Raw genomic sequence first — 13,481 nt, forward strand, 5'->3', positions numbered from 1 at the left:
CTGGGCATGCAACAGTCTGGATGGTACGCTTCTTTGGGGCTTCTCCACACCGTAACTCTCCCGGATGTGGGGAAAACAGTAAAGGTGGACTCATCAGAGAACAATACATGTTTCACATTGTCCACACCCCAAGATTTGCGCTCCTTGCACCATTGAAAGCGACGTTTGGCATTGGCATGAGTGACCAAAGGTTTGGCTATAGCAGCCCGGCTGTGTATATTGAACCTGTGGAGCTCCCGACGGACAGTTCTGGTGAAAACAGGAAAGTTGAGGTGCACATTTCATTCTGCCGTGATTTGGGCAGCCGTGGTTTTATGTTTTTTGGATACAATCCGGGTTAGCACCCGAACATCCCTTTCAGACAGCTTCCTCTTGTGTCCACAGTTAATCCTATTGGATGTGGTTCGTCTTTCTTGGTGGTATGCTGACATTACCCTGGATACCGTGGCTCTTGATACATCACAAAGACTTGCTGTCTTGGTCACAGATGCGCCAGCAAGACGTGCACCAACAATTTGTCCTCTTTTGAACTCTGGTATGTCACCCATAATGTTGTGTGCATTTCAATATTTTGAGCAAAACTGTGCTCTTACCCTGCTAATTGAACCTTCACACTCTGCTCTTACTGGTGCAATGTGCAATCAATGAAGACTGGCTACCAGGCTGGTCCAATTTATTCATGAAACCTCCCACACTAAAATGACAGGAGTTTCAGTTTCATTGTCCAACCCCTGTATTTTATAACGAAACTAATGTGTACGGTATTCTTTGCAGTCAAATTTAGCCTGGATATCACCGTAATAACGTAACACATCTGTCCGTGGTCAGTAGTAACCAGTAAAGTGAATGTACTAAAGGCCAGCTTTTGCTTGTTTTGAACAACACAGGGACATGGGTCTCAGCAATGTATCCTGGCTGGAGCAGATGGAGAGCAGCCATCTATGTAATCTCTCTGACCTTCACCACTTCTTTGTCTTTTCATCACACTCTTCCCCTCAAAGCTGAGCTTTGAAAAGAAAATCTTTCTGTCTTAATTTAATGGACAGAATAGAAACTTAATGGACTTGCAATAGAAACATCATTAGTCTGTCACTGTCAGGGTTTGACATTTGTGGACTTAGTTTGTGGCTTTGTGTTTTACTTTTGTTTAGTTGTTTTCTAGTTTGTTTTGGCATCATGTTTATTAGTTTCTTTTCCTCCTACCATCTCCTAGTGTGTATTTTGTCTTCCTCTAGCTCTTAGTTTCTTTTGTGGTTGCTTTCTTATTACTTTTTGTGGTATTATTATTATTATTATTCACCCTTGGATTCTTATTTAGTATCTCTGTGTTTAGTTATGGTTTGGTATTTGTTTCACTTGTTCCATCTGCTTCCCTGCCTCCTTGTCGCACCTGTTCTCAGTTCCCTTGATTACCTGCCTTTGTCTTTCCCCAGTATATTAGTTGGTTTGGTGTCTCTGTTCGTTGCTGGTTCCATGTGTTCGTCACTACCCCTTTCCCTACCATGACTATGCTTTGTTTATGCTTCGCTTGGAAACTTATGCTACGTTTTGCCATAGTACCTGCAGTGTTTTGTAAGTTTTGGATTTTGAGTCTGATTCATACCTGCAGTGTTTTGTTACATTTTTGACCTTTTGAGAATAAACTAAGATGCGGCAGCCAAGCTCTTGTCTGCACTTTGGTCCGACCCAAATTCCCTTTTCGACAGTCACAGCTGCTCACGAAAAACGCGGCAACATAAATCAAACGCGTCAATGGGCTGTAACTATTCTAACTAAACTTAAACAGTGTTATGAAGGGTGAAGACTGGTGAACTGTTATTTGGTGAAGAATTAAATTGAAGTACAATATTTTTAACAAGTTACCACAGTTACATCTCACCGTCAGCTGCAGCCTTCTTCTTCTGGTCTTTATTTTAGCGCTTGGGAATGCAAAGCTGCACTCTTCTTTGTAGACACTGAGTGTGGCTGCCTTACACAGTTGCAGCGCATCCTACCTGTAACATGGGAAGCTACTCAGAAAACCACTTCATTCGAAAGCATTGTTTTGGTCAATTTTGTATTTTATACACAACAGAATAATACTGAGGTCCGGACCTTGGTGTCCTCAATAGTAGCTACAGCCCTGGATATCCAAAGTGAATGTTTGTGTATTTGTAAATGCAGTTTTTTGAACTTGTTTAAACTGAGACATCAGAAGGCTTAAAGTTCCTCGTTAGTCTCACCTTTATGCAAACACACCACAATCCACCCACCTCACTCATCATCCCCACCCTCTCTTCTTTTTCTCCTTTAGGCCAATGTGACCTTCATCTGAGTCAACTGTCGCTATTCAACATTCACGAAAAATTCAGGAGCTAACACAAAAAAACAGAACAGAGAGGAGATTAAAAGGAAAGCACAGAGGCGCACGAGGGAGGAGGCGAAAAACAAGTAAGAAAGTAAAAAATACAGAACAAAGGGAGGAGAAGAAAAACAGAGATACATGTTTTCTTCTCTCCTCTGAAACCTTCCTTAGCAAACAACCCTGAGAGGAGGGATGCTGGGACATTCAACATGAGAGAAAAGACGATATAAGAAAGTGAATATGAGTAAGGGAAGGGGGAGCAGTTGTCAGATAGGGATATGGATATTATAGTCATTTTCAGGAACTCCCAGAAAGAAATTATTTTGCAGCGAGACAAAGAGCGAACAGAGATCCATGAGCCATTCATAAGATAAGTGAAAAAATGGGGAACCAAAAAGGGAGAAAGGTTGGATTTGGGTCGGATATCAGATTTCAGATTTCTGAGTGTTTTCATTAATAACGATGTTGAAGGTTATTGGATGCAAAGGTATGCATGTGTGTGTGTGTGTGTGTGTGTGTGTGTGTGTGTGTGTGTGGGTGGGTGTGTGGGTGAGTGAGTGAGGATGGCTGCTCACATCAGATCCGTGCAGGTTTTTGGTGATTAGAAGAGAAAGGAGTGCCTAAATTTCACCTGTAAGAGCAATATATAATCTGAGGCACTAAATTTAAAGTTTAGGTTCACTGTAAATAAAAGTTGGCATGCTCTCTGTCATGATCTAAAGATAAATCAGATTGTACCTGAAGTCATTTATTATAGTTTCAATGTGGTTCGTATTCTCTGATTCTCTGTTTTCTGACTGTGGAAAGAAACCGGTGGGAGCTAATGAAAACATAGCACTGCTCTCGCTGTCACTGATTGCTTTTTGGTATAAAATGGCTCAGTAAATGTTTTAAGGTTTCATTTTGGCCTTCAGTCTCTAATAAAGAGTGAGATTGATGTGCCATTGACTATAAGCCAATTTGGTTTAGCTTAGCATAAACAACATATTGTCTGGCAAAATCATTTACAGGCCTTGAACGTTTTCCCTTATGTCAGTTAAATTACAAACATCATTGTATTATTTTGAGATTTTATTGGATTAACCAACACAGAGTGGTGCATTGCCATTTAGTGTGTGTTCCTATTCATCCCTCCTTAATATGTTAACCCTAAACAAAATCCTGTGCAAACAATCTATTTTACAAGACACAAATTTATAGCAAATGTGGTTTCAAGCAAAATGTACTAATATATTTTATATTAGTACATTTTGCTTTTTTATAATAGCTGTCACGTTCAATTACATTTTGAAATGAAATGAAAATGAACCCCTTAAACTGAGCATACATATATCTGATTGGAGGTCAATGACAATCAGATAATGACAACTCTCACACCTGAGCTGCAGATTTCTGCAACTCAGGTGTGAGAGTACTGCAATTAGTACTCTACTGACAAGAAGAAAGTGATTGTGGAAAGAAAGACATAATACTTCCCCTTTGCAGTTTGCCGCAGGAAATGTACGGGGCCTTGCAAACACGCGGAAGAAGGTGCTCTGGTCAGATGAGATGAAAATTGAAGTTTCTTGTCTAATTGTAAAACCCTTTGGGTGGTGGACAACTTAACCCTGCACATGACCCTGAGCACACCATCCTCATTGCGAAACATGGTGGTGGCACATTATACTGTGTGGATGCTTACCTTCAGCAGGGACATGGAAGCTGGTCAGAATAAAAGATGACCGAAAGATGGAAGTGAAAGAAACCTGGTTAGAGGCTGCAAAAGACTTGAGATTGAGGTAGAGGCTCACATTTTAGCAGGAAAAAAAGGACCTAAAATATACAGCCAGAGCTGGTTCTAAGAGAACAAAGTGTGCCTTTGCAAGGCTCTTTAAATTGACAAGAGAAATACCTAGCCTAGCAAATAACTACCAATTCAACAATTATTTGTAAAGGCTTTCAATCAACGAGTTGCCCCAAGTTTCCATCTGGTCACTAATGATGATGAGTTCAGTGTTCAGTTGTGAATAGACATAAATGATAAAACTATAAAGCTAAAATGGTTGCTGCTAATCTGCAGCTAGCTCCTCATTGCGTTCCTTTAATCTCTTAACCCAAACATATGTGTTTATCATAGTAAAACACTGAATGTCACTGTTTGAGTCTCAGTGTGTGTTAGTTAGTGGGTGGCTCCCCTCTTTTTTTGAAGTGTGTGATGAAGCGCTCTCTCATGTACGATTAGTTGTCTGCCTGATTGAGCGACCGTGAGCTCCAGCAGACTGAAGTAAATTGCCTCTGATAAAAAAAGTCATTTGTATGCCAGCGAATGTGTAGAATACTGAGACGTGCCAGAGTGAAGATGGACACGCAGACAAACAGGCGTGTTTTGTGACAATGGGGAACAACCATGCCGTGGAAACGCACACAAACTCACACACACACACAGTGACACAAAGCTGTGAAAAAACAGCTTCAGGCAACATTCTTCCTTTTTCTAAATCTCTACTTTTTCTTTAAGTGTGCGTTTCTCTTTCACCACATCACAACACACTTATCCCTCGTTCTCTCTAATAATTCTGGTTCTCTCGATCTGCAACTCTGAGAGAGTGTGTTTATCTAAGGGAGGATATTGGTTGCTGATCATAAATGACTTTTCTCTGACAGGGTGTCATCACAGACAAGCTGGGAGCTTAAGGGAGGGGGAAGAACATGGAGGGTGGTGACAGTGAAGGCACAGAGATAAAGAGAGAGATCGAGGGAGGTGGAGGAAAAAAAAATCATGACAGATACAGACGCAGGTTATCACGGCATTGTGACAGGTGTCAGGAAGGCTCTGATAAATATGTTGCCCCTAAATGCATGCATCCATCAGCCAAGCAGGAGTAGCAGCGTTAATTCACTGAAAGCAGCCATGCACACTGACATATACAGTACATGCACTACAAGCTGATTACATTAAAGCAAAACAATAAACGGGCCTTTATTTACTGCAACAAAGCAAGTGTTGTTTTAATTTTCAGTTCATTGTGTTAATGGAGACCCAGCACTTTTTGTGTTTGCTCACTGTGCTGAAAAAATACAGTTTATTCAATATGCAGTAAATCCATCAGTGCAGAAAGAGTTGCATTAATTTCTCCCCCAGTTACCAAATTATAATTTTACATCACCTAACCTTCCTTTGTCTTACGCCTATCTGAGTTCAGGTGTTTATAAGGTAAACCCAGACACCGCTCTCCCCAGTAACAGTCAACAGCCCATTCTGGGGGATTCCAAGTCATTCCAAGGGATGTATAGTTGTTGATCAGAGGTTTTCTTGATTCAGAAAACCTCCAAAGTAAGGCACCCAGGAGGCATTCTGATTTACTTCACCTGATGTCTTTTGATGTAGAGGAGAAGCACATTAATTCTACACCCTCAATCCCACCAACCCCCCTGGTTATTGTACACACTGATGATCTGGGCTTAAAGATGCCGACAATACATCATCTGCAAAAAGCAAAGATGTGACACCCTAATCTCCACGACTGCGCCCGATAGCCCTTAGAGGTGAAATCCTTTTCCAGGTTCACAAAACAAAAACAATGAAACTCTTGTGACTCCCTAAGTAGTTCTGCAAGAGGAAAAAAAAGATATTTAATTGAGTCACAGATTTATTTTGCTGCTTGACCGATTGGTTTTGTTTGCTGATTTTTAAACCTTAACAGCCCCTTGGGTTGCTGTTTAAATCTAAAGCTTTACATCATATATTCATTTTACAAATAGTTTTTTAATTTGAATTCAAAGAGCAAAAAAGATGTACAGTTGTAAAATTCTATTCTAGTCAAAATCTAATTACCATAAAAGAGCAGAAATACAGGCTTTATTAAAACCTACCTTGAAGCATCTTTTCAGCTCTTTGTTTAAAATGACTGAAGAATTTCTCTCCATATGACCATGAAATAGCTCCAAAAAAAAAGAGCATTATATTTTATTGAACATAAATGTTCTCATGTCCTAAACTATGTCTTCAATGCACTCTGACACATTCCAACCTTTACTACATTAAAGTTAGTTTCTCTTATTTTCCAGCTCATGAAACAACTTTTTATAGTAAAAATCTTTCATTGACATGGCTGGTATGAAATTCTCTCAGAATTATAATCTTTAATACAAAGATAGGTTAGAGTCTGATGGCACATTTGTATTTAAAAGCATAGTATGATTGAACATGAACATAGAGGGAAAAACATTTGCAAAATGTTACATAAACATTAAACAATGCCTGAAAGTTACACTTAGAGGATCACATTGTGTGGTTAAAGTTGTACATTAGGAAGGGACTTCCTCTGCAGTGACATTACTGTTTAAAATGTGAAGTGCAATATGATGTTTTGTTTACCTGAAAGAAAGTTCAAACGTCAAAGGGGCATCCAGGTTAGAACTCTCTGACATGTCCGTCATTTCAAGGTATTGCCAAGTCTTTAGTTTCCACACCACGACTGTCCATGACTTTTCAACCAAAAATGTTTCCAAACAGCAGAAATTATCATTTCTTTAAGGGAGAGAAGTGGGTGGTAGCCTTCTTTTAGCCAGTTGACCCGCAGTGTGCTGGAACAGGTAGAGGAGGGGCAGCGTTGTGTTGCTCTATGCTACAAACAGACTGAGACAATTCCTGTTACTCCAGCTCTTTTTTAGCATTTTATTGAAAAGAATTTTAAACTGTAGGAATGCTGTGGTGCACAAACATTTAAAACCTTGGTATGAAAACTATCAAAAGTCATGTATCTTTTTTATTTAGTTTGCTTTCTGAACATATACACACACAAACACACACACACACACAGAGTTGATGAGGTGAAGGGGTGTAAATGTGCTGCATCTTGCATTCCTCTATCCCCTCCATCCACGCAGCAGCCCGCGTTGTCTCACCATCGATCCTGGCTTATCTTACCGTAAAGCTCGAGTCTCTCGTCTTTCCTACTCTCCTCACGTCCTTCCATCCAACTCCACCCACCCCCCCACCCTCCCCCACCTTACTCATTGCTATCGATCAGCCTGTGTGTTCAACAAAGTAGAGAGCAGGCGGTGGTTAATGTAGAGTCTGGCTGAAGAAGGCGTGCACATGGTTCTTGGATCGCTTCTCTCTCAATTTCTTTCTTAATGCGTGCAATCAGGCGCTAATAGACCCTGGCTTAGAGCATCAAGGCTCGCCATTCTTATTTGATTCGTCTCACCTTTCACTTCTGCTCCTGTCAACAAATATCTTTTCTGCACTGTATAGTACACATTATCTGCCAGGTTTATTTTGCTGATGACTGCTGGTTCGGCTAACTGATATGATAGGCTTCCATTTATTTATTTTTTTTGGTGGGTATGGGGTGTACATTTTATCCTCTGGAAAGAATTTGCTCCTGCTGAGTATGCACAGTCCACTTTAGAAGTGTCCTACTTTGCATTTTTCACAGCAATGCACATTTATTCATGGGAGCTGCACAGTAAAACCATGCTGTTTAATTTTGGCCTCTGGCAACTGCCCAGTGGCCAAGTTTAAGTCTGTCATTATCGCTGAACGTCTTGCAGCCATTGAACACATTGAGGGTTGCTGGGTTAAATGCTTTGCCCAAGGGCACAGGTTATTTCCCTACTTTGCTTTAAAGTCCCCTGCTTATTGCTCAGAAGTTGACTAGAATCACTATACATCCGAAACCACGAATCTTGACCTACAGTGACTTACAAAAGTATTATAAAGGATCCAATAATTGTGAAGTGGATAGAAATGTATGTGACCTCTGTATGTGATAGTTGGATTGAATATATTTTTTTTAGGGTGTCAAAGAAAATAGGCTGAATGCACATGCACACCACGCTTACCCTAATGTTGCTAGCCATGGTAAAAACAAAACATCTGCAGTGTACAAATCTTTGCACATAGGTGTAGTATTGCTTTTCCACTTTGTCTCTTTAAGTGAATCCTACTCCACCTGACCTGCCCACCAGTAAGAGACGTGTGGGCTGCTTCTGTATAGGAGTCCAGCTAGGTGTAAGCTTTCTGCCCTGTGGCACCTTACTGGGTTGCAGGGCTCTGGGCTCAGTTTGAACTCCTGAACGTCTTCCAAAAGAACAGGTAGGAGTAGTGGAAACAAGACAGAGAGTGGGAAGAAAAGCACAAGAGTGCTACTGGACAATTAGCCCCCGAAGGAGCATAGTAGGTGGTCCCTCCCCTCCCGAAGCCAGAGTACACGGTGAGAGTCTCAGGGACTCTCAGCCTGCATGGCAAACCAAAGTGAGAGTTAGACAGTGTGTGCGGGGGTGTGTGTGTTGCGGGCCTCGTCGTGTTTTGCATTCACACACCCAGTGGGTGTTGTTCTGAAATGAGACAGTATGTCTGGTGCCCACGGGCGTCAATACGACCCTTTTCTATTATTCAGAGCTGATTACAGCTCTGAATTGCACCAAGGTGAAACCTTTTAATGAGCTTTGAAACAGAATGGAGAAAGTTTGTCAACTTTTTGTTAGTCTGAGAGTGGCTGGAGGGGAAAATGCTAAATATTTGCACAAGTTGATAAGTGCAGTAATATGTGAAAAACAGGTTGCAGCACACGTGAGCGCTGAATTCAACACTATGTGTTTGTGTTATGTAATGAAGCATTCTGTTTCTGATTTTTACTCCTTTCCTTTCCTTTCCAGTGGACTTTTTATTTGTTCCACATTAAATTAATGTGTCTGAAAACATATAATGCATGTAAACGACCATGTTTATTAGTAGCATTTACATTTTCTAAAGTATTTGAACAGATAACCAAAAATACATTATTTGTTCAAATAGTATTTTATGTGTTACTGTAGGTGTGTGTGCCAGCGAATTGGTTATATTGCCTGTAGCAAAGCGGATCAACATGCGATACTGGTCAGGCTCGCTCAGTTATGGGTTTGAACACTGATGACAGGTCAGAGCGCTGCCCCAGCATCCCCTGGGCCGACTGGCAGGACAGGCGGGTCACGGCAGGGCAGAGCGCACATGGTTTTTATAATTTCTCACTGCATCCATGTGCTCTTCAAAAAACAGACGCTGCACTGACAGCACAAGGTCAACCTGAGAGAAAGGAAGCATGATGGAAAATCTGGTAGAGATGAAAGACAGAGTTTTAAGTAACTCTCGGTATTGTTGTTTTCTGCAGTAATTAGCTTCTCTTCAATCAATCAGTCAGTTAATAAGTATTTATTTATTTTTGAGGACTTTTAAGCACAAATGAAAAAAACATATACAAATACACATAATAATGAGCTAACCTAGGCTAAGCATGGTGAAAAAACAACAGAAATCTCTTAAAAAAGGTTTAGTTGGGTTGGACTGAGGAAGAGATGATGATGAGGTAGACATAAAAATTCTAAGAAGTATAACATCCAGATAAGAGTGATAAACCGAAGGTCAGAACAAATAGAAAATGTTACATAAATATAAACACTAAAATCTTCATTTAATTTGTTGGTGTAAGAAATGATTGATCAGAACAATAAAATTAAATAATTAAGTATGTAAAATATAAAGCCAATCTGAAACTGCAATAATACTGCAGATATTAATCTAGGGTGGATTTAAGAATCAATTATCCTAATTTCCAAACATCAGCTAAAAGCCAAATCAAAAAGATTAATCTTAACTTTGCTTTTGAAAACATCCATAGTGTTTACTGTCCCCAGATGTTCAGGAGGGCTTTTATACAGGCAATATATTTCCAGAAAAAGCATAAGTTATGAGTTGGGTGTCACAATTCATCCATTTCACAAGATGAAATTATACATTATTGGGTTTTCAAGAACAGGACAAGATTTTAACAATACTTTGACAAAACTGAGAATCTGTTTTCACAAATAGAGTAAGGCTTTCAGAATTACAAACCTGTCCATATTTTGTGGTGTTTAAGTTTGTCTAACTCTTAGGTGGTTTTAACAAGGGTTTAACGCTCCAATAGGAAGCTCTGAAGCACATGCTAACATTAGCCTTCCTAGCAGGTAATTCTTTGCAAGTCCAGGTGTTCTCATGGTTCTTGCAAATGATTCTTATCTGTCTCTTTGTTACTGTTCCCTTTTTGTACTGAGTATCCAAACAAAATAGTTTAAAAGTGGCAGAGGCTTTTCTAATGCTTTTACACTATTAGCCTGATATTGTCTTTTTCAGGAGACTCTGTCAACACAACAAGACAGCTTAAGAACTACTTCCTTTCTTTCTTCTAAACAATAGTCTTAAACATGGCCGCACAATGTCAGGCCTAAAGCACACACCTTCATATCCACGGCTAAAAATAGTAATTTGTACACCTAATTCCCTATCTGACAATAACTCCCTGAGACTTCTGTTTGATGAGAACAATTCTATGATTTTAATATTGCAAGATCTTGTTAGACCTCATTATGAGTCGAGCCCAAAAAAAAATCCATGTTGTTAATTGTTTAGATCACGTTTTCCCCCCACAATTGTGTTTTTATTCTGTTTTTATTCTTTTAAATTCCATATTTTAGGATGGAAATGCTTAGGTTTAAAAAAATAAATAGTACTAAAATGATTTTAGTTCGATAATTTGATCATTTCAGCTGAGAACAGCAACACTAACAGCATCACAGCATACACTGATCCAGGGATGAATTTCTATCTGTCCCTGTAGGAACCTGTAATTATTAATGAGGCAGAGATTTTGACAGCTGACACATTTAAAGATCAACCATAAAGTGCTTTATGGGTGACTGCACCTAAAATCTTGTCTTAATAGCCAAGGTTTCAACAAATTCCTGGCACATTAAAACACAGTTTCAAAAAGGTGTTATATTTATCAATGTGCTTGATTAGAATCTTAGATTTCTCGAAATATTGTCTTCTGACATAGTCTAAGAACTGCTACTAATGTGCAGGATTTGAACATTTGAAGGTTTGAACAAGCTCAGATATTTGCTGAGGAACTCTGTTTATAGTTCTGTAACCCCCAGAGAACTTGCCTCCATCCCTGTCTCTGCCACCACAAACCAAAAGCACAGATGGTCCTGCTGTTCCATCAGCTCACCGCCTGTCCGCCCGGTTCATCTGGACCTCTCCTCCTCAATTGCTTCCCCGGGTACGAGCAGGTGTTTGGCCCGCAGACAGAGCTCAAATCAGATCCATTTCATCTGTAATCAGCTGGAGCCCCCAGCACTGATGGAGGAGATCAGAGCCCCGATCAAAGAATTATAAGCTGGCCACGCCTGACCAGCCGACCGTAACAAGAAGAACAAGGCGGGTTGAAGTGCAGCCAGGGGAAGGAGCAGGGCAAACTAGCCAAAGCTGCAGCACTGAAGAGGGATGAAAGGAGAGAAGATGGAAATTTAAAGGCTTACAGGGTCTCTTAGGAGTGAGACATAAAAGAAGTAAGGAGCTGAGAGAGGCAACGGCAAGGAAGGCTAAAATGTAATACTGTCAGCTCACATGGGAGTTTTAGTTTGTTTTTGTTTTTTTGACAATTTCATTAAAGGTAAAAGACTAATGGAGTTGTCTTTGTACTGTAGTAATGTTGATCAGATATACATTACAACTGAAGTTGCAAGGTCAATATAAAGTAATTTTAGTAAATTATTCATTAATTGTATGCACATAAAGGAAATAAAGTGCTCAGTTGCATGAAAATTGTTGAGTGTCGCACATATTGATGATGTAGGCTTTAAAGAAGGTTTCAAACAGTTGGCAGATGATGGTACAAACTTTTGGGTGTATCAAGGGGCCTTGCTTCTGTCACAATCACACTCTCTTTTGCATTCATCTTCTACAGTCAAACCCTGCTTTGCTTCTCAGTCTTTCATCTGTGCTCAACACCAGCAGACCATGCAGCCCACTAGCAAACACACAAGGCCACAAACACACAGCTCTTTAATGTCAGCTGGTCAGCATGAGGCTATTCATTTGCTCCTGTGTGTGGAGATTCGCCTTGCAACATGGTCGAATTGATTCTGATGCTTTAAAATATGCTATAAGGCTCCTAATAAACAATTCATCAGTTCAATTTGAGTTAAGAATTAGATCTGGATAAGTGTGCAAAAAGATGTCACCCATCCATTCTTTCATCTGTCTGTCTGTCTGTCCATCCATCAGCTCTGTAACAAGATATTTTTCTAGTCCAGCGTCGGAGCTGCTTTGCTCTGGATTTGAACCCACAACCTTTAAATCACTTCATCGATGAACTGCCAGACTTTATGTTGATATTCATGGCATCTAGCTGAGGTTTTCACAAAACTCTTTCACCTCTGATTCAAATCTGTAAAATGAATTCTGAGGGACCTCCCAAGTTTTTAAAGGCTGAACTCTAACCAAAACCTCTCAGCTGTGAAATTCATCGAATGGACAGCGTCACCTCTCAAGGCGCCTCTGTTGACTCGCAGAATCTCAGATAACATTTTGAACCTTTCAGAATACATTTGAGTCAGAAAAATGAAAGTGGATGAACTCAGATCACAAATTATCATTTTGTAATCAATATTTCTGTGTGGAAGAAGTTCAGGTTTTAGACAATTTGTCATAAGTGCTTTGTTTTGTGGGTAGGTTTAAAAATGTGGACTGTGCTACAGTTTAAACTTGTCTTTTATAAATTTCAACTAAAATGTGTTACCTGTAAAAAGGAGATAAATGCAGCAATTGTTAGGCTGTGTGCAGCGAAGTAACTGAGAATGCAGACTAGCAGGCAGCATGATGGTAAGTGATAAGGATTTAATGACTAAAAAATGAAAAACTCACTCTCAGAAGAGGCAGGAACAAAACAATAAATGGGCTGGCAAGACAGACATGGCATGACCCGAAAAACAAGACCTGAGCAAGATCTGAAAATGTTTCCGCAAGGAATAAACAGAACAGGTGTGTATATATGGAGTGTGAACCAGGTGGAGCAAGGAGACAGATTAGCTTGGTGCGAGTGAACCGAATAAAGATAATTAACAGACAGAACACAACGTGACAGGGGCAAAACAGAACTTCAAGGATACAAACAAATAGAAATCTAACTAGAAAAACATGAAACCAAAGCATAACCAGAAGCCCAATCCAAGAACACAACTTAGCGAAACATGAATACAAAAACTAAAGCATGACCAGTAAAACAAACAGAAACATGATTAAAAAACTGTGAGAAGCATATATGAAAAAAAAACAGAAACCAAACAACCC

The 13,481-nt window shown here is 39.9% G+C and overlaps 1 protein-coding gene across 4 annotated transcripts in view; it reads left to right on the plus strand.

Moving 5' to 3' along the window:
• Positions 1–13,481, plus strand: part of sema4c (sema domain, immunoglobulin domain (Ig), transmembrane domain (TM) and short cytoplasmic domain, (semaphorin) 4C) — a 132,454-nt gene that overhangs the window by 47,985 nt on the left and 70,988 nt on the right. For 2 of the 4 annotated variants that reach the window (XM_047381904.1, XM_047381903.1), the window contains one exon: positions 2,294–2,430. The exons of the other annotated variants lie outside the window; for them this stretch is intronic. The gene's annotated coding sequence lies outside the window, so the exon portion shown is untranslated. The remainder of the gene's footprint in view (positions 1–2,293; positions 2,431–13,481) is intronic. 4 annotated transcript variants of the gene reach the window in all.

Source organism: Girardinichthys multiradiatus, chromosome 12 (genome assembly GCF_021462225.1).
Source record: "Girardinichthys multiradiatus isolate DD_20200921_A chromosome 12, DD_fGirMul_XY1, whole genome shotgun sequence".
Taxonomy (NCBI): domain Eukaryota; kingdom Metazoa; phylum Chordata; class Actinopteri; order Cyprinodontiformes; family Goodeidae; genus Girardinichthys; species Girardinichthys multiradiatus.